This window comes from Silurus aristotelis, assembly GCF_946808225.1.
Source record: "Silurus aristotelis genome assembly, chromosome: 1".
Taxonomy (NCBI): Eukaryota; Metazoa; Chordata; class Actinopteri; order Siluriformes; family Siluridae; genus Silurus; species Silurus aristotelis.
Window position 1 is genome coordinate 42182068 of NC_139574.1, and position 24389 is coordinate 42206456.

A 24389-nucleotide genomic window follows, 5' to 3' on the forward strand; every position below is an offset into this window, starting at 1 on the left:
CACTGTATTAAGGAGAGGATGACCGGGGCCATGTATTGCGAGATTTTGGGGAACAACCTCCTTCCCTCAGTTAGAGCATTGAAGATGGGTCGAGGCTGGGTCTTCCAACATGACAATGACCCGAAGCACACAGCCAGGATAACCAAGGAGTGGCTCTGTAAGAAGCATATCAAGGTTCTGGTGTGGCCTAGCCAGTCTCCAGACCTAAACCCAATAGAGAATCTTTGGAGAGAGCTCAAACTCCGTGTTTCTCAGCGACAGGCCAGAAACCTGACTGATCTAGAGAAGATCTGTGTGGAGGAGTGATTTCTAAGTGGGAGAACTTGCAAAATAGCAGGGTGTTCAAATACTTATTTTCCTCACTGTATATATATATATATATATATATGATGTGTAGACTAAACCTCCTCTGCATTTTTCTTTCAGGAAACAAAGATGCTCTTTGGCACAAAGAAAAAGAGGAAGAACAAGAAGATATATTTATAATAATAATAATAATAATAATTTTTTTAAATATGATATTAATATTGCATGTTATTATATTTTTTTATGTTTATATACTTATAATATATTATTTAGGATAATAAATAAAGACAATCCACAATGTAAATGTTTTCGAGTGTTTCGAATCGTGATTATTAAACATTTTATAAGAACTTTAAGAGGAACTTGTCAAGTGATTGTGATACACATGCATGAAAGAAGAACATTTTAATAAATATTTTCCTGAAACCAGCAACAAATCAACATCACACTTTTAAACCTTCATTCATACATATTTATAAAATCAAAGCTTTTAATGTATCAATATTTTTTAAACTACAAAAGCTCTTTTTTAGCCAGTGACATACAGTGCAGTATTATAGCCTGATGATTTTCATTTATTTCATAAAGATTTTATACAAATAGTTTGTAATTCTTCTTTCTAATTTTATTCTGCATGTGCGGGTGTTTCCTCTATTTGTGCACCAGCTCTCATAACAGTTCCTACTGCTGTAACTGTATAATAAAGGCATTTAAAACACTATAAATATATAAAAAGTGTCTACGTCCAGCTGGTTCAGCATCTCCATCATGAATTCCACTGATGCTTCATCTGCTTTAGAGTCACGTGAGCTCCATCCACCAACACTACAGGGATGTGGAGCTCACTGCCACGTACCGTTTCATTTCACTAATTCTCCAGGGCAGACCCCCGAGTAGATGTCAGAGGGGTAGAATCAAATCTGCCCTTCCCAAGTGATGTTATTGGAGTAAACATGAATAAACCTCTACCTTTTCCCAAATCATCCCCTTAATCCTTTTTTAAAGGAAAGAATAGTATGTAGAAATAAAATCCACCCTCCTATAAAATCTACAGCTTTAAACCCAACTTGTAATCTCACTGAACTGAAGCATTGATTCACTTAAATCATAGTACATTTGTATCATTTGTAATGTATTATTAGTGCAGTTGCAGCTAAATGTAGAGCTGCTACTAGATGAAAAGGATTAGAGGTGATGTAGGGCTTTTGTGTGTGTTTTCAGAAGAATCCAGACTCTGGTGAGGACTATGAGGTCTGTGCTGATGATCACTAAATTGACTGAAGATCACGTTCAGGTTCTTAGTGGTTTTTGATGAGGAACATAATCAGGATCCCCACTCTGTTCAGATTGAGTTTATAATTGTTTACATCATTTAACAAACATTTAAAATATATATATAAATAATAAGGATAATAATAATGAAGATGATAATGGGTTCAGCAGGTTCACAGAATAATTCATGAGTCACTGTTCTATGTACAATAAAACATTTTATTTTTAATGACTGAAAATGCTACAACAATGTCAAACGATAAATTATAATTGATGCAAACACACAAAGGTACAAATACAAATACAAAACAATAGATACAAATAGCAGTAAATCCACAAAAGTAAAATCATAACACAACTATATAATATTAGCACAAATATTTATAAACAGTAAAATGATATCAAGTCTCTGAGTGGCTTAAAATACCGGAAATAAATAATTAGAGGAGCAGAACTGGAATAAACAGCAGGTGTGGCTGCAGATGAAGGACTGGATGCAGATGAAGGACCGGATGCAGATGAAGGACTGGATGCAGATGAAGGACTGGATGCAGATGAATCACTGGATGCAGATGAAGGACTGATGAAGGACTGGATGCGGATGAAGGACTGGATGCAGATGAAGGACTGGATGCAGATGAATCACTGGATGCAGATGAAGGACTGGATGCGGATGAAGGACCGGATGCAGATGAAGGACCGGATGCAGATGAAGGACTGGATGCGGATGAAGGACTGATGAAGGACCGGATGCAGATGAAGGACCGGATGCGGATGAAGGACCGGATGCAGATGAAGGACCGGATGCAGATGAAGGACTGGATGCAGATGAAGGACCGGATGCGGATGAAGGACCGGATGCAGATGAAGGACCGGATGCAGATGAAGGACTGGATGCAGATGAAGGACTGGATGCAGATGAATCACTGGCTGAAGGAGATGGACTTTGACTACCAGGCTGTAAAGACACATATTGTATATTATTAACTTAAGAATAATAATGATGATGATAATGACATATGAAGGTCTTTTTCAATTACATGAATCTGCATTGGTACATTTACATTAGGTTTGGCTGCTGAATTCTTGCTGAAGGATCCAGCAAACTATGACTTTGTAAACTGTGTGCTGAAAATGTAAAGATCTGATTTCCCTTTTGAAGAAAACACAAAATCTTCCATCCAATAAAAGACAATATGACTAAAAAATATAAAAATAATGAATGAGCAGTGATAATGTAAGTGCAGGCTGTATAATGGTGGGGGTGGAGGTAGGGGGCGCTACAGCAGTAGGAGTGGAGTAAAGCAGGTGGAAAACTTGCAGCAGGTGGAACACTTACAACCTGGTAAAAGAACAATAAAGAGTGTGGAACACAGGTTTTATTTACCTTTTAGTCCTGGTATATTTTGCAGATCTAAATAAGAAGAAACATCGCAAAATCTAACATTCACACATTAATATGTTTAATCCACAATCATCTCTGTACACTAGTGAGAGTCTGAGGGCAGAAGTGAAGTGATATGAAGATCATGAGCTCTTCTACAGCTTACTGGTAAGTGTGCCATTACTGCCACCTAGCGGATAATTAACAAATAAACTCTCAAATACAGGTAGATTCACACCTGTATTGTATTGTATTGTATTGTATTGTATTGTATTGTATTGTATAGTATGTTGTATCCTCAAAGAAACACTTAAACAAATAGAAGACAGTAAAAGAAAAAGGGGGAAAAGAAAATTACTGTAAACTGGTTTTCATAGAACATGTAGGAATTTGAAGCAGAAGGCAGAACAAGAAAAACACAGGTAGGAACCGAACCTCAGACCCCACTGTAATGTAGAACACAGACACACTGTATGACATTAAATCAGTTCACATTTATTAACAACATCCCGACTTCCCAAGCCATGGCATAATGACACCAGACTCTTTCTCCAAATAATTATAGAGGATCCTCACATACACAAAGCTTCTGTGTCTAAACTGCAATTTCTTGGGGCATCTGATATCAGAACAATGTAAAACTTAAAAGAAAAAAAAAAGGCAGGCAAAACATCCCTGTGCCCAAGACCAAGGAACAGCTCATGTATTTCCTAGGAATGTGGTTGCAGGAATTTTCAAGACTGGAAACTTCCCATATGAATTATCAGGAATATTTAGGTATTAACAGGAATGAATGGAAATACAGTTGGAATTTACAAAATTGCAAGTTATCCTATAACAGGGAACTTAAATGTAGTTAAAAAATAACTTGCTTGATAATCAACCAGATTGAATGCAGTTTCAGTTGAATTTCTACCTGCACATTCATCAATCACATGCACACAGCACACTTACTGCAGGGCTCCTGAGACCGTACCCCTACATGCACTGTGTTTTCTTCATGTAAACAATGAGTCACGCCTCAAAAAAGGGTAAAAACCACTGCCTTATGGGTAATAAAAGACCAATAATCAGGATCTCAGGTCTACATTCCTTACTATTGAAGTAAACAGGACCAATACAGAACAGTTCATCAGACAGGAAGTCACTTATAGTTACTCAAGTACAGTAACGAAGTACATTTACTCAAACACTTTACATCACACACACACACACACACACACACGTGCTCAGCTCTGCTCGGTGTCTTTCTCCTTTTTCTCCTCGTCACCAGTCACTAAAACAGAGCACACTGATTAGTCCCATCAGCCACAGATCTGCTTCTCACCGCTCGTTTCCCCCCGGCTCCACCCTCCATTCACCAACCGCCGCTCGTGCACGCACCCGCTGCTCCATCCAGCAGTAGTGTTTAGGTGTTGTGAGGTGAATCCAGTGTTAACCCTGTCAGAATGACTGCTGAAAGATCATCCACTTTCTTGTGCCAATCCATGTGATTAATTATAAAGTACAGATGTTTAAGTGAATCAGGTTCTGCCCCACATTAACTGTCAGCTATATTGCTTTCAGAGCTCAAAATAAACAAAGCACTAAAGCTGCAAGAAAATACCTCAACTTCAGTTTCTGTCAAATTCCTTTTCTTTAAGGACATCAAACATCACTGACTTTACTAAAGTGGATTTCAAGAAAAAAAATACCATCATTGAATGCTCTCTGTGATGAAGAGACATTAGACATGATTGAAATTCAAAATCTTTATTTATTTAAATAAATAAAAAAAATGAAGATGGTGAAACAACATGCAGACTAAAGTACATGAAACGTTCGTATTTCACCATCTTCCTCTATTCCTGAATCATTTTCCATTTCTTCAAGTTTCTTCAACAGATCCTCGAAGCTGTCGACATCAAAGGCTGGTACAGAATCCAGGATCTCTGTGCTGTTGTGGGGGTCTTCAGTATGATTCTGGGCTCCAGACTGGTTAAAAAAGCCATATTCCTCATTCAAAATGGAAAAGATGTCGTTGTTGAGCAAAGTGATTTCCTCCTCGTCCTCGAGCTGAACCTCACTGCTTGTACACTCAGACCCATAGCAGGTGCTGTAAACAGAAGTGCACAATTTTAGCTGCATATTAAAGTAAATGAGTGGCGATTATGGCGATTATTTAAGATGCAGAGTAAAACTTCATTTGCATGTCATTCTTCTGAAACTGTTCCAATGCAGTTTACTAGCTCACTTGGTCTGGCAGAAAGTCGACTCAGAAACAGAAGGGAAAAGAGGAGGATCAAAGCAGAATTTTTTAGGAGACAGCAGTTCTTGGTGGCTAAGGCCGGGGAACTGATCACTAACTTCAGGCACGAGGTCATGAACTGGTACTTCTTCTGGCATGTTCATGACTATGTGGTGGTTTGGTTGATGATCAGGTCTCCTCTGTGAGTCACTACTCTGAAAACTGCCTTTTCTCCTTCCCTTCTTTGGAAGCGGTTTATAAACCCAATCTACATGATAGAAAAAAAGAATTTAAAGAGTAAGAAGCAACATAAAAACAATAAAAGTGTCAGAATTGATGCGTTTGTTTTGTTATTTTGTAATTTGTCTATAAAGAAAGTTCACCTACCAGGAAACAACTGTTTGTGTTCCTGTTTAAGCCTCCATGATTCAGTGTAGTAGGGTTTCTTCTGTTTCTCACTCAGTTTGTTCCACTCGATCCCAAGCTGCATGCTGATCTCTGCAGAGCTGCTATTTGGATTGGCCTTGGAAAAGATGGGCCTCTGTTTTCTCGCCCAAACCATGTAGGCATTCATTGGCCTTCTGATGTTGCCTTTTTTATCTCTGCACTTGGCAACGTTAAATTTATCTACAAAATAAAAGCTGTTACCCGTCTTATTATCTGTCATTATTTCTCCTTCTTTCTTCTGAAAGTCGCTCTTTCTGGCTGAAAAATCTTTTTTTGTGTCTTGGAGAGCGGATTGTTCAAAACATTGACGCTTATCACTAAAAACAATTAAAAACATTTTAGCTGTTTGTTTGCGCTTCATTGCTGTGATCAGTAAATGTTTGTGTTGAACAGCAGCACAACAAAGTTGTCATGACAATAAAAGCGATTTGAGGGCGCTATCAGAGATACCGACGTCACAAAAGAGGCGGGGCTTCAATGATTCAAACGCAGACACGGAAGCTGAAAACGGGTGGTGTAAAGACAAGGAAGTAGTGTGTGATTGTAAACCCTACACGAGTTTCTATAGCGCGCCTCTGTTTAGACACAGTAGGGTATTAAAATATTTTGAATTATATTATTTAATAGAAAACACGTGTTTGCAGTTTGGAATGTGATTTTGATAAAAAATTATGGGGTTTAATTTGAGGTGTAATTAGTTAGTACTGCATGTGGTGACCTGTTGTTGTGTTATACTTAAAGTGACCATTAGGGGGAGTAGAAGTGCATTGAAAATAGAGAATGAGAGAACACGTGATTAGCGCGTGTCAGATGTGTGTTATGAGCTATTAGAAAATAAATCATTCATTCATGCTACCTGGCCTCACTTCCTTCTGTTTCCTGACAACACTGCACTTTTAACAAACACTTTATTTAATTTCCCTTAGATTATTCATTATACTTACCTTCTCTGAACTCTGGACACAAACAGATGTTTTACTTAAACACATGGTAGTATTTATAGTCTCTGTTTATCTTTCAATCATAATCATCTACTTATTAAGACGTTTGTAAGCAAGAAATTATCATAAGAATAAAATAATCTGGTAAATTAATCACAAGGTAAATTAACTGTAATCCATATTTTTTATCGAATACATTCAAGTCCAAAAATGTATTTAAAAAAGAAAAAACATTAATGAACGATGTGATTGATTTTGATCTGCTGCCAGTCTTTTTACAAGCACTTAGTGTTTTCTCAACTGGTCCACGACTGCACCATAATATGTATGGGATTTTTATATCGGTATTAAAATAAGAAACTAAACTCCTATAAAATCATCTCAGCAGTAATAAAATCAAGATTTGGTGATTTCTGTAAAAAGTTTGGTGTGGAATGGACGTCTCTGTTCACCTGTGTACAGCAGCACATGGGGAGGACAACAAATAATGACAAGAAACAAAAAAGTGACAAACTTCATTTGGATTTGACTTTTCCTCCATCACCCTTATAACTGATATGCCATCATTATACACACACAATGAATGTAACACTGATTTGAGGTGATCCATGAAAAAAAAAAAACACTTTCTATTAGTCAGTTCTATAAATGTTAGTTTTAAGACTAACGAGGCATAAAAACTATTCAAATGTTTACACGTGAGATTCGTAACACCACTTTCACAAATACAAAGTGCCCTAGTGTGAGATTTGATCAGTTCACAGCAAAAACAACTTCCTCCTTTCTGCTAAATCTTAATATTCAAATCCTTGTTTAGTCAATTATTCCCTGGTTCTCCTACAGCTGATGTTCTACTGTATACACAACACATCATCTACAGGAATCTTTGATATCCCCAGTCCTGAGGTGAGATACTGAACAGGAACGAGTGAGATGAGACTTTAAACTGTTGCTCAGAGACGAGTCCATAACATCTTCCCTTCATCTTCTTCCTCTTGATCTCTTCATCTTTTTCCTTCTTCTCCTGATCCCCTAGTGTTGGACAGAAATCCCTCTGTTACCTATAACATAAAGCTGTCCAAACACTATGTGCTCTGTATTTATCTCTATGTGAGGCTCATGACTGGTAGGAGACGAGCTGCTTGGAGGAGACTGAGTCCTCACAGGGGACGAGCTGCTTGGAAGAGACTGAGTCCTCACAGGGGACGAGCTGCTTGGAGGAGACCGAGTCCTCACAGAGGAGGAGCTGCTTGAAGGAGACTGTATAATAATAATTTGAATAATATCAAATTTATAATATAAAATATTTCATATAATAAAAATCAAAAGTAATCTTTCAGAGTTGAATCCCAGTGGAAACGCGACTGATCTGAAGCTGCTGCTTTTCAGCTGATACACACTGTGTGGTCAAAAGTATTTGGACACTTGTCTTTTCCAGCCAGATGTGGTTCATAAATTCACATAATTCACATGCACTTTAATGCACCATACAGCCAATTAACATGCAAACTGTGAAAACACTTCATAGAAACAGAATGTAGAATCACTGAAAGCATTTTAAATGAGATTTAAATACCCGCTACAGAGGGAAGCAGGAGCTTTTCTGTAGCTATTATTGCTTTTATGTTCATGGCACAGGACCAAATATCAGTTTATTTTATCTTTCCATAATGAGATGGAATAAATCATAAATGCTGCGGTGCCAATGGAAGATTAAGGAGAAAAAGAGTCTCCAGGGACCATGATGATTTCTTGGCCTGGATGAGGACTGGCTAATAAGCTGATTTAGATTCCTACAGCTGTGCTCCTGGATCTATGTGCTGAATTGGGTCCAGTACTACAGAGGGAAACACACCAGAACCATGCCATCCCTGTCCAAATACAGGTCCTCACCACTCTGGGGTTAATGACAACAGGTTGTTTCTAGTGGGAAATGGCAGACAGGGAAAGACTTTATAAAAATATTATATATAATAAACTTTTTTCACAAAGACCTTATTTAAATATAATATCATTCTAATAAATCTCATGCTAAAGGTCTGGTATCTGCCCCTGAGTGTCATAATGCCTGTCATTTTGGATGTTATTATTAAGGTGGGTAGTCGATACATTAGGTTTCCCTTCACTGTGACACACTGACCTGCTTCAGCACATGATTCCTTTATCCTGACACATAGCAGTGTAGGGAACAGACTACAGGCAGCTGCAGGACGTGATGACTGGCTTCTTGTTGAGTTTAACAACATGCAGAAATTGTAAACATTGTCCTGATGTAGTTTATAATATGACAGGTGACAGAGGCTTCACCCCTCAGATGCTCCTCACCTCCTGAAATGCAGATGTGGAGCTCTGGATGTCTCAGCTGGAAGATTTCTATACCACCCGGAAAATGTGTGTAAAATTATCAGGGTGTGTGGTGTTTTGCACAATGTGGCACTGAGGACCAGTTTCCCTCTCCCTCCTGACCTTCCTCCCCCTCAGGCATTATGACCCCGAGCCACAGCCCCCTGCCCCACAAGAGGGATATAAACTAAGTGGAAGAATCCATGAGGAGGTCATACGGCGTTTGTAAGGAAGACAAAAATAATGGTTGTTAATAGTGTTTATTGTGTCTCGCTGTAGTAAAAGATTCAAATCAGTATTTTTCACAAGACAGAAATAAAAAATGATCAAAAGACGAGATGATCTACAAGATACAATAGCTTTACACTCAGCTTTATACTATTGACTATAAGTGTAAAACTATCATAAATAGCCATAAGAGAAACAGAAAGAGGAAAAAGGCATGTTCAGACTCTCTGTTTCTCTTGTCTTTTTCTTTTTTTTTCTATTTCTCCTTTTCTATAGAATGTTTTTTTGTCTCAGCTGAGCAACAATTTCCTCCCATCACTCTCGGACCCTCATATAATGATCTGTTTTATTCTCTGAAGTCTTCTTTTCTTCGGCACAGGGCACAGTGGCATCCAACTAGCAACACTTTCCTCCAGTCGCTCTTTCTCTCTGATCAAATGATCTCTCTCCTGCTCTGCACTATTTTTTTCTTTCTCACAGTGATTCTGAGTATCCTGGAGCTCCATGGTGGTCTGTTCCAAAGTGACCTCAAGCTGAGCAACATGTTGCCCCATATTCTTTTGTTCCCTCGTCCAGCTCTCTCTCTCACATTCTACAGTTTTCTTCAGTTCCTCATGGATTTTCAGGGAAGACTGGAGCTCCATGGTCGTCTGTTCCAAAGTGACCTCGAGCTGAGCAACACGTTTCTCCACTTTCTTTTGTTCTCTCGTCCAGCTCTCTCTCTCACATTCTACAGTTTTCTCCAGTTCCTCATGGATTTCCAGGGAAGACTGGAGCTTCTTGGTCGTCCGTTCCAAAGTGACCTCAAGATGAGCAACATGTTCCTCCAGTTGTTTTTGTTCTCTCGTCCAGCTCTCTCTCTCACATTCTACAGTTTTCTCCAGTTCCTCATGGATTTCCAGGGAAGACTGGAGCTTCTTGGTCATCCGTTCCAAAGTGACCTCAAGCTGAGCAACACGTTCCTCCAGTTGCTTTTGTTCTCTCGCCCAGCTCTGGCTTCTCTCAGTTATGTCCTGTTCCTGCTGCTTTCGCTCAGAAGCCAAAGTAGCCTCCAGCTTTTGCACCATCTGTAGCAGAATGGCTTTCTCTTCTTTCTCTTCTGTTATCTTCTCTATCCTTGGATTAGAAAATGCATCCAAATCTTTCTCTACTTTCTCCATGTGTTCCAGCTTCTTCTTCATTTCAGAAATCTGCTTAGTTTTCTTCTTTCTTCTGGTTTGAAAAATTTCTCTAAACCTTCTAAAGAGCCCCATGTTTACGTGTCTTAACTCAAACGCACAAACCTCAGAAATGAGAAACAGAGACGCATTCTGACTTACATACAGGTTGCCCTGCTGTGACGTCACAGAGAGATGCTCCGCCCTCTTTCTGTGACGTCACCCCTCTCTCTCTCTCTCTCTCTCTCTCTCTCTCTCTCTCTCTCTCTCTCTCTCTCTCTCTCTCTCTCTCTCTCTTTCTCTTTCCCACACACACACACACACACACGCCACACTTACTGTGGCATGCGCACATTACAGAGGAAAAGTGCGGATAAATTATCATGGCGTCTTCACAACTTTTCTGTTGTTCCTGAGAGAAGAGCGATATTACAGTCATAAATAAGATAAAAACGGCTGTAAACTGTGTATAAAGCGAGTGAAGGTCAGTGGGACTCCATGCTCTCTGAGGACGGACCTGGGCTAGCTTAGCATGCTAACTTCAGTAGATATGTCTGTTACATAATACATAGAGGTTTTTAAAGTCCAAACTGTCATTTATTCACATACAGTTGATAATTGTATTTGATTGATGAGTGTTTAAACTACACTTATTACATAGAGCTCCATAGAGAGAGCAGTTAGTACGCGGTATTTGACAGTAAACTGGGTTGAGAACCAGAAGTTGACCGGAGTGACTCTGTGAATGTTGCAGAATCATAAATGACCAGTAGGTGGCAGTGTGATGTGTATTAGAGCTCACTGTCACAGCAGGTCATTAGAAGTAGTGGAGCTCTAAAGACGTCATTAATAGCGAGGACAAGACACACAGCCTTTAACGTTACAATTAATTAGTGCAAACACGTGGAAATATCTCTTTTTCGTTGTTGGTTTTCACTGAGATAAAGATTTCGGACTCTTTGTTGACTTGATCTGTTGCCCAAAGTTTATCAGACTATAATTGCAAAAACCAAAAAGATGACAGAAAAAAGACTAAGAGACCAAGGTAAAAAGATGCTTTCATTTACAACAGAAAACAGAGATTTGACGGAGGATATTATGGAAGTTGTTAAAGCAGGTGATATGCATTCCTACACTAATTACGATGGAGGATTTATCCCTCTTCCCGATTCAGCTCCGTGCACTCCGGTCGCAAAGAAGGGAAAAGCTGAACCAACACTCTCCGAATTGCAAGACAACATCGTGAGACTTGTGGCTGAAAAAATAAAATAGAATGCGGATAATCTTGCAAGCTTGATAAAAAAAAAAATGCAGACACCATCGAGGCCTTAAAGGAATCATCAGAGTTTCTCTTCAACGAAGTTTAAGATATGAAAACAGAAATAACAACGGTTAAGAAGGCAAGTGATGATCATCAGAAGACAATAACTGGTCTGGAGGACCGGTTGAACGATATGGAACGCTATCACAGAAGATGGAACCTGAGGCTGTATGGTCTGCCAGAGCAAGAGGGAGAAGATGTTAAACAGCGTGTGGTCGACATCTGCAAGACACTCATTCAAGACTCCGGAGAGGATCTACGCTCCCAAGTTGATGTGAGCCACAGGATCGGATGGAGAGAAGATGGCAAAACTCGACCGGTGATAACGAGATTTACGTCCAGGTCAACCAAAGAAAGAGTATGGAAATGCGCAAAGAACTCGGAATTCCTCAAAACAAAGAAGTTAAAGTTCGGCGAAGACCTGACCACAAAAGACAAAAAGACACGCATTAAACTGTGGCCACAAATTGAAGAGGCACGAAAGCAAAGGAAAAGAGCTTTTTCGTTGGAGCCAGAGCCATCATTGATGGTAAAGAAGTAAGATTGTAATGGTGAAAAAGCCCTGATATGTCGTTAAGAAGAAGAATGATGGGTAATTTGTCTGCCTTTCGTTAAGAAATTTTATCTCATTCTAAATTGCAGTTAGTAAAATGCAAGCTCATACAATATACATAAACTCTGAAATTCCAAAGGCCAGAGAGTTATAATCCATTGTTTGCTTGTTAAATACTTTGCACTCAAAAGGTCTAGAAAATCATTTTGTTTCTTTGTTCTATTTAAAACCTACGTTTTTTGTGTTAACTATTTGTTCTACCTGTTCACTTTGTCTTTTTCATTGTATTCACTTAATGCGAGGGGTTTACGAGAACAGATTAAGAGGAAAGCTGTTTTTTTGTTTTGTAAATCTTTTAAGGCAGATTTTTTTTTTTACAAGAAACGCATGCTTTAGTCTCAGATTTTAATTTCTGGAAAAATCAGTGGGGAGACAATATATGGATGTCTTATGGAAACAGTAAATCAGCGGGTGTTGCTATATTAAAGGGCTCCTTTCAGGGAAAAATCCTAAAAAATGTAGTTCATGACTCAGGAAGATGGATAATTTTAGTTGTTGAATTTATGAAGAATATTTTTATTTTAGGTAATATATATGGCCATAATAATAGCCAAAGAAACACACTTCTTTTTGCTGAATTTGAAGAAAAAATAAATGCCTTGTTAAATTCTTTTGTTAATGCTAAACTAATATTTGGGGCCGACTGGAACTGCATAAATGATCCCATTAAAGACTGTCATCCTCAAAGATCCTTAAGAGGCACTTATGGAGAATTTAATAATCTCTGTTTGCACTTAAACTGTTGTGATGTGTGGAGACTAAAAAATCCACATCAAATCCAGTTCACTTGGAACAACAAAGATTTATCTAAGAGATCTAGGATTGATTTTTGGCTTATTTCAAATGAATTATTAGATAGTGTGAAGGAAACGAAAATAGAACCCTCGTTTTTTTCTGATCATAATATGATCACTTTAGCAATATCCATAAGGAATAGATCAATTAAATTTAAAGCAAATTACTGGAAATTAAATAATACACTTTTGAGTGATGAATTGTTCAAAGAAAAAGCCATAAAAATTATAAATGAAAATTTGTCAAAAGCTAAAAAAGATCAGATATATGGCAAACATTGGGACTATACAAAATTTCAGATTCGAAATATGGCAATTAAAAGAGGAAAAGAATTATCTAAGAAAAAAAGAATGAGACAAGACAGAATACTTAAGGGAATTATTCTTATTTATGAAAAGGATGAGCAAACACAAGCTGATATTAATATGTTAATTGAATTACAATCTGAATTGGATGATATCTATCAAAATCTGGCACGGGGGGCCTTCATTCATTCTAGACGGAAATGGATGGAACATGGTGAAAGGAATACCAAATATTTTCATAATTTAGAAAAAATAAATATTAGTGTTAATAATATATATAAACTTAAAATTAATGAGCAGATATCCGAAGATCCTAAAACAATTTCTGATTTTGTGAAAGATTTCAATAAAAATTGATATTCTAAACGTAGTAGCCATATTTCCAATTTTCTTTCTCATATTAAAAATGTTGCACAAGGTATTGACGAAACCCAGAAAGACGTTTGTGATCAAGATATATCCTTTGAAGAATTAAAAAAGAATTTTAGTAAGTTAAAAGGCAATAAATCCCCCGGGAATGATGGCTTAACAGGTGAATTTTATAAAATATTCCAAGATTATATCTCTGAATTTTTGTTATTGGTTTTTAAGGAAGCTATAGAAGCCCGTAAGCTCCCCCCATCTATGTGTCAAGGCCTAATTACATTGTTACCTAAACCGAATAAGGATTGTTTGCTTCTTGACAATTGGAGACCTATAACATTAATTAATAATGATGCAAAATTGTTTGCCCATATTTTTGCTCAAAGATTAAAATTATGTTTAGATACAATCATAGATGATAGTCAATCAGGCTTTATGCAAGGCCGACATATTAGCAATAATATTAGATTAATCTTAGATTTAATTGATTATAAGGATTATATAAATGATGACAGCTACATTTTATTTATAGATATATATAAAGCCTTTGATACTGTAAAACATAATTTTTTATTTGATCTATTAGATTTTTTTGGTTTTGGTCAATACTTTAAAAGGGCGATACAAACTTTATACAATGACTGTAATAGTTCAGTTAAACTCCTGTGGGGAACGACTCATCGATTTAGTATTTCTCGGGGCATAAAACAAGGCGACCCAGCGGCACCCTTTTTAATTTTTGTTAGTTATGCAAACGATGGCGTTACATTTGCATAATGATTCCTATCAAGGCATCAGTATTAGGGACAGAGAAATTAAATGTTGTCAGCTTGCTGATGATACAGCTATTTTTTTGAAAGATCTATCACAGGCTAAGAAAAGTATAGAATGCCTTAATCTTTTTTCTGAAGTGTCAGGTTTATTTTTAAACATAAAAAATTTACTGTTTTTCCACTTAAAGATGATGGCATTCCTTTTACCCAATTTGAAGGTATTCCGATTAGAGAGGAAGTAACTTATCTTGGTATCAATATTTGCAAAGATCAGTTAAACAGAGTACAATCTAATTTCCAACCCCTTATGCTAAAAATGAAAAAGAAATTTGATATGTGGCTCATGAGGGATTTATCACTCAAAGGCAGGATTCTTTTGTCTAAAACCGAGGGGTTGTCTTGTTTAGTCTATCCTGCTAAAGTATTAGATGTACCAAAATCTTTTCTTAAAAAAAACCTGATTCAACTCTATTTAATTTCATATGGAAAAACAAGCCTCACTATTTAAATAACAATAATTTATGTAATTCATATAATCAAGGAGGTCTGAATGTGATTGATTTTGCTACATCTAATGCAATTTTCAAGTTGAACTGGATTAAAAATGATATTAAACATAAAGATGAGATGTGGTATATAATTCCAAATCTTATCTTTGAAAAAGTTGGGGGCATAGAGTTTCTTTTGAAATGTGATTTTGAGGTCAACAAACTCCCTATTAAGTTATCTAATTTTCATAGACAGACTCTCTTATATTGGATTCTTATATACAAACATAACTTTTCTCCTCATAGGCAGATCATTTGGAATAATAAATACATAAAATATAAGAACAAATCAATTTTCTATACTAATTGGGTTAAAAATTATATTTTAATGGTCTCACAGTTGATAAATAATAAAGGATATTTACTTACATATACTGAATTTCTTGAGAAATTTGGTATTCCAATACCTCTGTGTGAATATTGTATTGTGATTGATGCAATTGCAGCAGGATTTCTAAGGCTGTTAAAGGGCCTCAGTGATTCTAAACCTTCAACATTTAAAAAAGAGATCTTATTAAACGGTATTGATATCAAAAATAGAAAATGTAATAATACATTTTTTAGATGTTTAATTCATTGCCCTGCAACATTTTGAAGTAAAAACTTCTGGAATAATCACTTTCAAAATATCAACTGGAAATTGATTTGGACTTATAACTACAAATTTATTTAAATTATAACTATAATTTATCCAACTAACTATTTTCTCAAGAGATACAAAGCCGATCTTTCTGAATGTTGTGTTTTTTGTGGAATTGATATAGAGACCGTTTTGCATCTTTTTTTTGAATGTATGTATGTTTAATTTTTCTGGACTGATGTTGAATATTTATTTACTAGGTTGAGCGGATCTAAAATTAACATAAGAAAAAGAGATGTCATATTTTATTTTGAAAATAAAGATATAGATAAAAGTCACATCTTTATACTAAATCTTTAAATATATTTAGGTAAGTTTTATACACACAAATGTAAATGGTCAGAAAGGAAGCCCAATATCTCCCAATTCAAAGTTGATCTGAGGATTTATTTTGAAACTCTTCAAGGTCTTTCAAATAGGAAAGCAACCAGAACTATGAACATATTCAAAGAACTAAACTCCTCTTTTTTATTGTGATTATTGGTATATACCCTCATTGTTTCTTTTTTCTGTCTTTTTTTTGTTTTGTTTTTTTTCTAGGAAATGTGAATACCATGTTTGTAACATTTTACTATATTTTTTATTGTAAACTGTTCATTATATAAAATAAATAAATAAATAAATAAATAAATAAATAAATAAATAAATAAAAAAAAAAAAAAAAAAAAAAACTTGCTGTGACAGTGAGCTCTAATACACATCACACTGCCACCTACTGGTCATTTATGATTCTGCAACATTCATAGAGTCACTCCGGTCAACTTCCGGTTCTCAACTCGGATTCACTCGCTTTATACACAGTTTACAGCCGTTTTTATCTTATTTATGACTGTAATATCGCTCTTCTCTCAGGAACAACAGAAAAGCTGTAAAGACATGATATTTTATCCGCTCTTTACCTCTGTAATGTGCGCATGCGCATAGTCCGGTTAATAGAGACCGGGTTACGTCACAGACAGAGGGCGGGGCATCTCCCTGTGACGTCACAGTAAGGCAACTGGGAACGCGTCTCTGTTTCTCTCATTTCCGAGGTTTTTGCTTGTGAGTAAAGAGGCATAAACATGGAGCTCTTCAGAAGGATGAGAAAGTTTTTTCAAAGCAGAAGAACAAAGAAAACTAAGCAGATTGCTGAAATGAAGGAGAAGCTGGAACACATGGAGAAAGTAGAGAAAGACTTGGATGCATTTTCTCTTCTAATGATAGAGAAGATAACAGAAGAGAAAGAAGAGAAAGCCGTTCTGCTACAGACGGTGCAAAAGCTGGAGGCTACTTTGGCTTCTGAGCGAAAGCAGCAGGAACAGGACATAAATGAGAGAAGCCAGAGCTGGACGAGAGAACAACAACAACTGGAGGAACGTGTTGCTCAGCTTGAGTTTATTTTGGATCAGACCACCAAGAAGCTCCAGTCTTCCCTGAAAATCATTGAGTTACTGGAGAAAACTGTAGACTGTGAGAGAGAGAGCTGGATGAAAGAGCAAAAACAACTGAAGGAACATGTTGCTCAGCTTGAGGTCACGTTGGAACAGACCACCATGGAGCTCCAGTCTTTCCTGAAAATCCATGAGGAACTGGAGAAAACCTTAGAATGTGAGAAAGAGAGCTGGACGAGAGAACAAAATAATATAGAGGAACATGTTGCTCAGCTTGATGCCACTTTGGAACAGACCACCATGGAGCTCCAGGATACTCAGAATCACTGTGAGAAAGAAAAAAATAGTGCAAAGCAGGAGAGAGATCATTTAATCAGAGAGAAAGAGCGACTGGAGGAACGTGTTGATCAGTTTGAGCCCACGTTGGATTTTGAGGAAAAAAAAGACGACAAAAGAGAGAAAACTAAACTTGACATAGAGGAGAGGAACAACTTACAGCTTCAGACCAACAGGGGGCTCCAGGATACCCAGAATCTCTGTGAGGAAGAAAAGAAGACTTCAGAGAAAAAAACTGAACATTATATGAGGGTCCGAGAGCGATGGGAGGAAATTGTTGCTCAGCTGAGACAAAAAAACCTTCAAAAGAAAACGAGAAATAGAAAAAAAAGAAGACGACAAGTGAAACAGAGAGTCTGAACACTTTCACTACAGCGAGACACAATAAACACTATAAAATAAATAAAGATTTTGAATTTCAATCATGTCTAATGTCTCTTCATCACAGAGAGCATTCAATGATGGTATTTTTTTTCTTGAAATCCACTTTAGTAAAGTCAGTGATGTTTGATGTCCTTAAAGAAAAGGAATTTGACAGAAACTGAAGTTGAGGTATTTTCTTGCAGCTTTAGTGCTTTGTTCATTTTGAGCTCTGAAAGCAATATAGCTGACAGTTAATGTGGGGCAGAACCTGATTCACTTAAACATCTGTACTTTATAATTAATCACATGGATTGGCACAAGAAAGTGGATGATCTTTCAGCAGTCATTCTGACAGGGTTAACACTGGATTCACCTCACAACACCTGAACACTACTGCTGGATGGAGCAGCGGGTGCGTGCACGAGCGGCGGTTGGTGAATGGAGGGTGGAGCCGGGGGGAAACGAGCGGTGAGAAGCAGATCTGTGGCTGATGGGACTAATAAGTGTGCTCTGTTTTAGTGACTGGTGATGAGGAGAAAAAGGAGAAAGACACCGAGCAGAGCTGCGCACGTGTGTGTGTGTGTGTGTGTGTGTGTGTGTGTGAGAAGTACAAAACAGATTAACAAATCCGAAAACAAAATAACAAAACACAAGTCAGACAAACCGGAAAATGTAGGTATAGCTTGTAAATGTAAACTTACCGATCATTGGACAAGACACCTGTCAGTCAAGATATACAGGTGAATGACAGGTGTCTTCTCCAATGATTGATAAGTTTCCATTCACAAATTATTAATTTAGGGGCTTCAGGAAAGTCTGCAAAGGAAACAAAACTATACCTACCTTTTCCGGTTTGTCTGACTTGTCGCTGTGTTTTCGGATTTGTTAATGTTTTTCGTGCAATGATTCAGACAAACCGGAAAAGGTAGGTATAGTTTTGTTTCCTTTGCAGACTTTCCTGAAGCCCCTAAATTAATAATGGTCATAGTGACATTGGTAACATTGCATTAATGTTATAATATCTGATAGCCATTAGAGGGCACTCTCGTGCTGCATGTGGGTGTGTTTGCAGTGTGCAGAGTAAACGAGTAAAAAACGCTGTGCAGTCATGTCTCCTGTTCTTTCTGCGCATGCTCAGAACTTAATGGGATAATATGTGTTTTATAGCATAATGATGCAAACAACATTATTTACATTTATCACATTACTGTGCTGGAAAACAATACAAATTAAATAAAAAAGAAGAAAAAGTGTAGAAGAAGAAAAGCGGGACAAAGACAGAGGTAATGTGATGTAATGAATGGTGATGATCATATAAATAAACTCAGTTTAGTAAAAGTTTGTGAACAAACTTTATATTGGTCCAGTTTTTAAAGTTTATTCTAAAAGTTATAAATAGTGTAATAAGTGGACAAGAAATATGAGTTGTTCATGTCACACAGATTTTTTATTTATTTTTTTATTTCAATTCAGTGTCATTACAAAATAGGTTTAAATTTGTCGAGATTTTATTTGGACAAACATATCGGACAAAAGAAATCAGCAACATATATTGGTCATCCTGTATCAGTCGACCTCTAGGTGTGAGTTTAAATGATATGCTCAGTTGTATGTATGAGATAATTGTAGTCTGGACGGTGAGACGCCACTAAGCGTTAATATTATAATAATTACACTGATCTATTAGAGACGCTTATCAGAAAAGTCCGAATCAAATCCACTCACAAGTGCAGCAGATTCATGTGATGTGAAATAAAGTCCTAATGGCAGCAGCATTATACAGTCATATATATATTTCTATAAAAGAGCTCTGATACGGATTTCAGTCTTTAAGAAGAACATCTTCAGAGGGGTTTTTTCTCGTCCTGGTATCATAAGTGTAGATAAACATAGGTTGTGTTTAATTGACAGCCCTGATGAAGTCTGATGACCTGAAGAGGGTGGAGCTGAGACTTCAGACAGCAGACGGACTTCTGAGGAGGAACATCAGCATCACACGAGAGGTTAGAGGTCACCCAACCTGTAATTAATCCTGGAGGAATTAAGTGTGATTAGAGAGATAGCGATTTAAATGTATTAATGCAGCTGTGTGTGTGTGTGTGTGTGTGTGTGTGTTTCAGGTGTGTATCAGGTGAGTGTACAGTTCAGTGAAGTGCTGATACACCTTTAGGGCAGACTTCTGTCTTCAACACACTGTAACACATTACTTTTAAAAATAAAAGTGCGTTACCTGTAACTTTTATAAAATGAATGAATTTGGGCTGAAGTGTAGACTACAGTCTGACCTGTTTACAGCAGCGACGCATTGTAGGATTGGAGGATAAACCACTGTAAACACGAAGAAGACGCGCTGTGGGCGTGTCTCCGTTTATTCAGGTCTCTGTGGCAGTAATGGCGAGTCGAGGCGAGAGCAAGACGAGTTTCTCAAAGTGGAAATACGCTCATTATTTCACTTTAGTTGAGCATAAAGACAAAAACTTTTAAGTCAAATGTAAGCTGTGTCTTTCTGGTTTGAAGGTCGTATCTACTGTGATAGCAACACCTCCAGAAACTCCATGCCTGAGAAGCTAGAAGCTAGAAGCTAACCCGGTGTTCTGTTCTACATTGTTGATAGTTTTTATACTTCAGCTGTGAAAGGAACATGTTTAAGAGCTCAACACAACAGCTTTTATGATGCAGAAGCCACTTTAGTTTTTGATTGTGAATATATTATTCAGCTTGTTTTGTTCTTTATTTTAGAAATCCTTGTGATATATTCAGTTTGTGCTGCTCTGACTTTAATAAAATAGTGTTTAAAAATGACTGTGTGTTTAAGTCAGTTTTGTGTTTGTAGACCATAACACATAAAAGGGCATTAATGGGAACATTAAAGAAGGTTCTTTTAAAAAGTAACTAAAAAGTTACTTTTAACAGTAACACATTACTTTTTGGTGTAAATAATCAACAAAGTAATTGAGTTACTTTTTGAATGAATTAACTAGTAACTGTAACTAGTCACTATTTCTTAGTAACCAGCACAACACTGGGCACGAGTTTGTCCATCTTTTATTCTCCAGGCGTTTAACTGTAGTCCACGACACGTATATTTTCTGGAATTAGACTTTAAGAAAACTCAGGTAAAATTTACTACATGACCAACCACATGAACCACAATCGACTTGTGCATATTTTCCTGTATTTTATTGTCTATTATGGTGTTGTTCTGGTTGTTGTTTTGATCTTTGGTGATCATGATGTACTAATATACTGCAGCACTTCCTGTGTTACTGTCTTTTACAATGAACTGCATTAACATACAGAACAGATCATTAGAAAGAACTTTTTTGTGTATGATATTGTGTATTAATGTATTTTTGCACATGGTAATTGTACATTGCATCACTTTTCAAGCTACTATCTCTTATTATATGTTACATTAACGACATAAACAACAACAGATTCATGTATCTTAAAAACAAAATTCTCATACATGCATTACATTTACATTAATGTGTTTTTTCGTGAGCTCATCAGTGCAGTATGTTGCATCACTTCCATGCTGTCGTCTATTATGATGTACAATATTAAAAACAACAGCAGCAGATTCATAGATCTTTAAAGAAACTGTTGTACATGCATTACGTTACTGTGTTTGTTTGTTTGTGTTTGTTTCACACAAGGCTTTAGAGGATGATGAGTGGACGTCTCGTCTGCGGCGGTAGAGGACGATAAGCGGACGTCTTGACTGTGGCGGTAGAGGACGATGAGTGGACGTCTCGACTGCCGCGGTAGAGGTCGATGAGTAGACTTCTCGTCTGTGGGGGTAGAGGACGATGAGTGGACGTCTCGTCTGCGGCGGTAGAGGACGATAAGTGGACGTCTCGACTGTGGCGGTAGAGGACGATGAGTGGACGTCTCGTCTGCGGCGGTAGAGGACGATGAGTGGACGTCTCGACTGCGGCGGTAGAGGACGATGAGACGACGTCTCGTCTGCGGCGGTAAGGGACGATGAGTGGACGTCTCGACTGCCGCGGTAGAGGTCGATGAGTGGACGTCTCGTCTGCGGCGGTAGAGGACGATGAGTGGACGTCTCGTCTGCGGCGGTAGAGGACGATGAGTGGACGTCTCGTCTGTGGCGGTAGAGGACGATGAGTGGACGTCTCGACTGCCGTGGTAGAGGTCGATGAGTGGACGTCTCGTCTGCGGCGGTAGAGGACGATGAGTGGATGTCTCGACTGCCGCGGTAGAGGACGATGAGTGGACGTCTCGTCTGAGGCGGTAGAGGACGATGAGGTTTGGCTCTGAAGCTGGAAACACATCCGCTCCCCGTCAGAAGAAATGGTTCGATCTGTTTTATAAGGTTTGTGCAGACAAAAATGTGTATGAGAACATGATTAAACACAGGTACCATAACCTAAAGGTCTTTATTTGTACAGAGTGAGAAATGTCCAGTGCAGGTTATCGAATTACAGACCAATTTCAAATCTCCCATTTATGTCTAAGATTTTAGAAAAGATTGTCGCTGCCCAGTTATGTTCCTACCTGCAAGAGAACAATATCTTTGAAGAATTTCAGTCAGGTTTTAGGCCCCATCATAGCACAGAAACTGCTCTAGTTAAAATCACTAATGACCTGTTTTTAGCTTCAGACCAAGGCTTCATCTTGCTGTTGGTTTTACTAGATCTTAGTGCTGCATTAAACACTATAGATCATGATCTCCTCCTAGATCGCTTACAGAATTACATCGGCATTCAGGGACAGGCATTAAGCTGGTTTAAATCCTACCTGTCCGATCGTTACCATTTCGTAGTTTTAAATGGAGAGCTATCCAGGCTAATGCAAGTAAATTATGGCGTGCCGCAAGGTTCAGTTCTAGGACCCCTGCTTTTCACAATATACATGCTTCCGTTAGGAAATATTATTAGAAGGCATGGAATTAGCTTCCATTGTTATGCTGATGATACTCAGCTATATATCTCATCTAAACCAGGCGATACAGCTCAATTAGCTCGGATAACTAAGTGTGTTAAGGAAATAAGAGATTGGATGACCCATAACTTTCTGCTATTAAATTCTGATAAGACTGAGATTTTGCTCATCGGCCCAAAAACTAGTATACAGAAGCTCCAGCATCTCAACTTGCATTTAGACGGATGTTCTGTAACTACTAGTTCAACAGTAAAAGACCTGGGAGTTATTTTAGACACCAACTTATCTTTCAAAAATCATATTAACCAAGTTACAAAAACAGCTTCTTTCACCTTAGAAATATTTCTAAGTTAAGAAACATGTTGTCTATATCCAATGCAGAGAAGCTCGTCCATGCGTTTATGACCTCCAGAATAGACTACTGTAATGCATTACTAGGTGGATGTCCTGCATCATTAATAAACAAGCTTCAGTTAGTCCAGAATGCTGCAGCAAGAGTTCTCACAAGGTCAAGAAAATATGATCACATAACCCCAATCTTATCGTCCCTACACTGGCTTCCTGTTAAGTTTCGAATAGACTACAAACTACTACTTCTCACTTATAAAGCACTAAATGGTTTGGCTCCTATGTATCTATCCAGTCTTTTAACACGTTACAATCCATCACGCTCCCTGAGATCTCAAAACTCTGGGCTTCTAGTAGTTCCTAGAATAGCAAAGTCCACTAAAGGTGGTAGAGCATTTTCACATTTAGCTCCTAAACTCTGGAATAGTCTTCCTGACAGTGTTCGGGGTTCAGACACACTCTCCCAGTTTAAGTGCAGATTAAAAACATATCTTTTTAGCAAAGCCTACACATAACACACATCACATATCATAACTTCGTGCTCCAGAACATCTGATCACATGCACATTATCAACTTGTGCTGTTAATATCATGAACAGCAGCTACGCTAATTCCTCTCCACTGCTTCTCTTTCTCTCCCCGTCCCGAGACACCCTGAGGTTTGGCCAGCTCCAGTCACATCCCACCTCGTGAAGATTATGGACCTTTAAAGAAGTAGATGCAGAACTCACAAACATCCCGAACCATCTAGAGACGTACCAGTGCCATTTGGATCCCGCTACATGTGTGGAGTTTGACATTGGACCTCCTGGAGTGTTTAAAGGCTCTGGCATGGAGAAGCTGATGCTGGATCTGTGATGATCACAAATGCTGAGCTTATAAAACCAGGAGCTACTAACCATATAGACTGTATAAGACTGCAGAAAGAACATAACTTATAATCTTATACTCCAGTAATCATGTTAGTTCTCACTCTCCAGTGTTCTGTATTGTTGAAAGATTTATGATCAAACTCTTGATGTCACCCAAATGAGGATGGGTTCCCCTTTTAAATCTGGTTCCTCTCAAGGTTTCTTCCTCATAACATCTAAGGGAGTTTTTCCTTGCCACAGTCGCCACGGCTTGCTCATCAGGGATAAATGCACACCATTCACCTTCACTGTTGATTTGTGTAAAGCTGCTTTGAGACAATGTCTGTTGTGAAAAGCGCTATAGAAATAAACTTGACTTGAAAAATGAGCGTGTCTATTATGGGGACAGAGCTCAGGGACGCCCTGCTCCTGCCGACTTAAAACCAGGTAAGTCCCAATATCTTAATTATTATTATTTTTATTTTTTTTTACCCGTCTAGTCTGTGATTTAATTGCTACTGTCTCTGTTGTCTACAGATGAACAGCTTGA

The 24389-nt window shown here is 37.8% G+C and overlaps 1 protein-coding gene and 1 long non-coding RNA gene across 2 annotated transcripts in view; both read right to left on the reverse strand.

Moving 5' to 3' along the window:
- Nucleotides 1–24389, reverse strand: part of LOC310725219 (uncharacterized protein) — a 151218-nt gene that overhangs the window by 102669 nt on the left and 24160 nt on the right. The gene's annotated exons all lie outside the window — the stretch shown is intronic.
- LOC310717108 lies at nucleotides 23068–24210 on the reverse strand. The gene is made up of 2 exons (XR_014530742.1): nucleotides 23720–24210; nucleotides 23068–23399 (listed from the first exon to the last, which is right to left on the reverse strand). It is a non-coding gene; the product is annotated as an uncharacterized lncRNA (long non-coding RNA).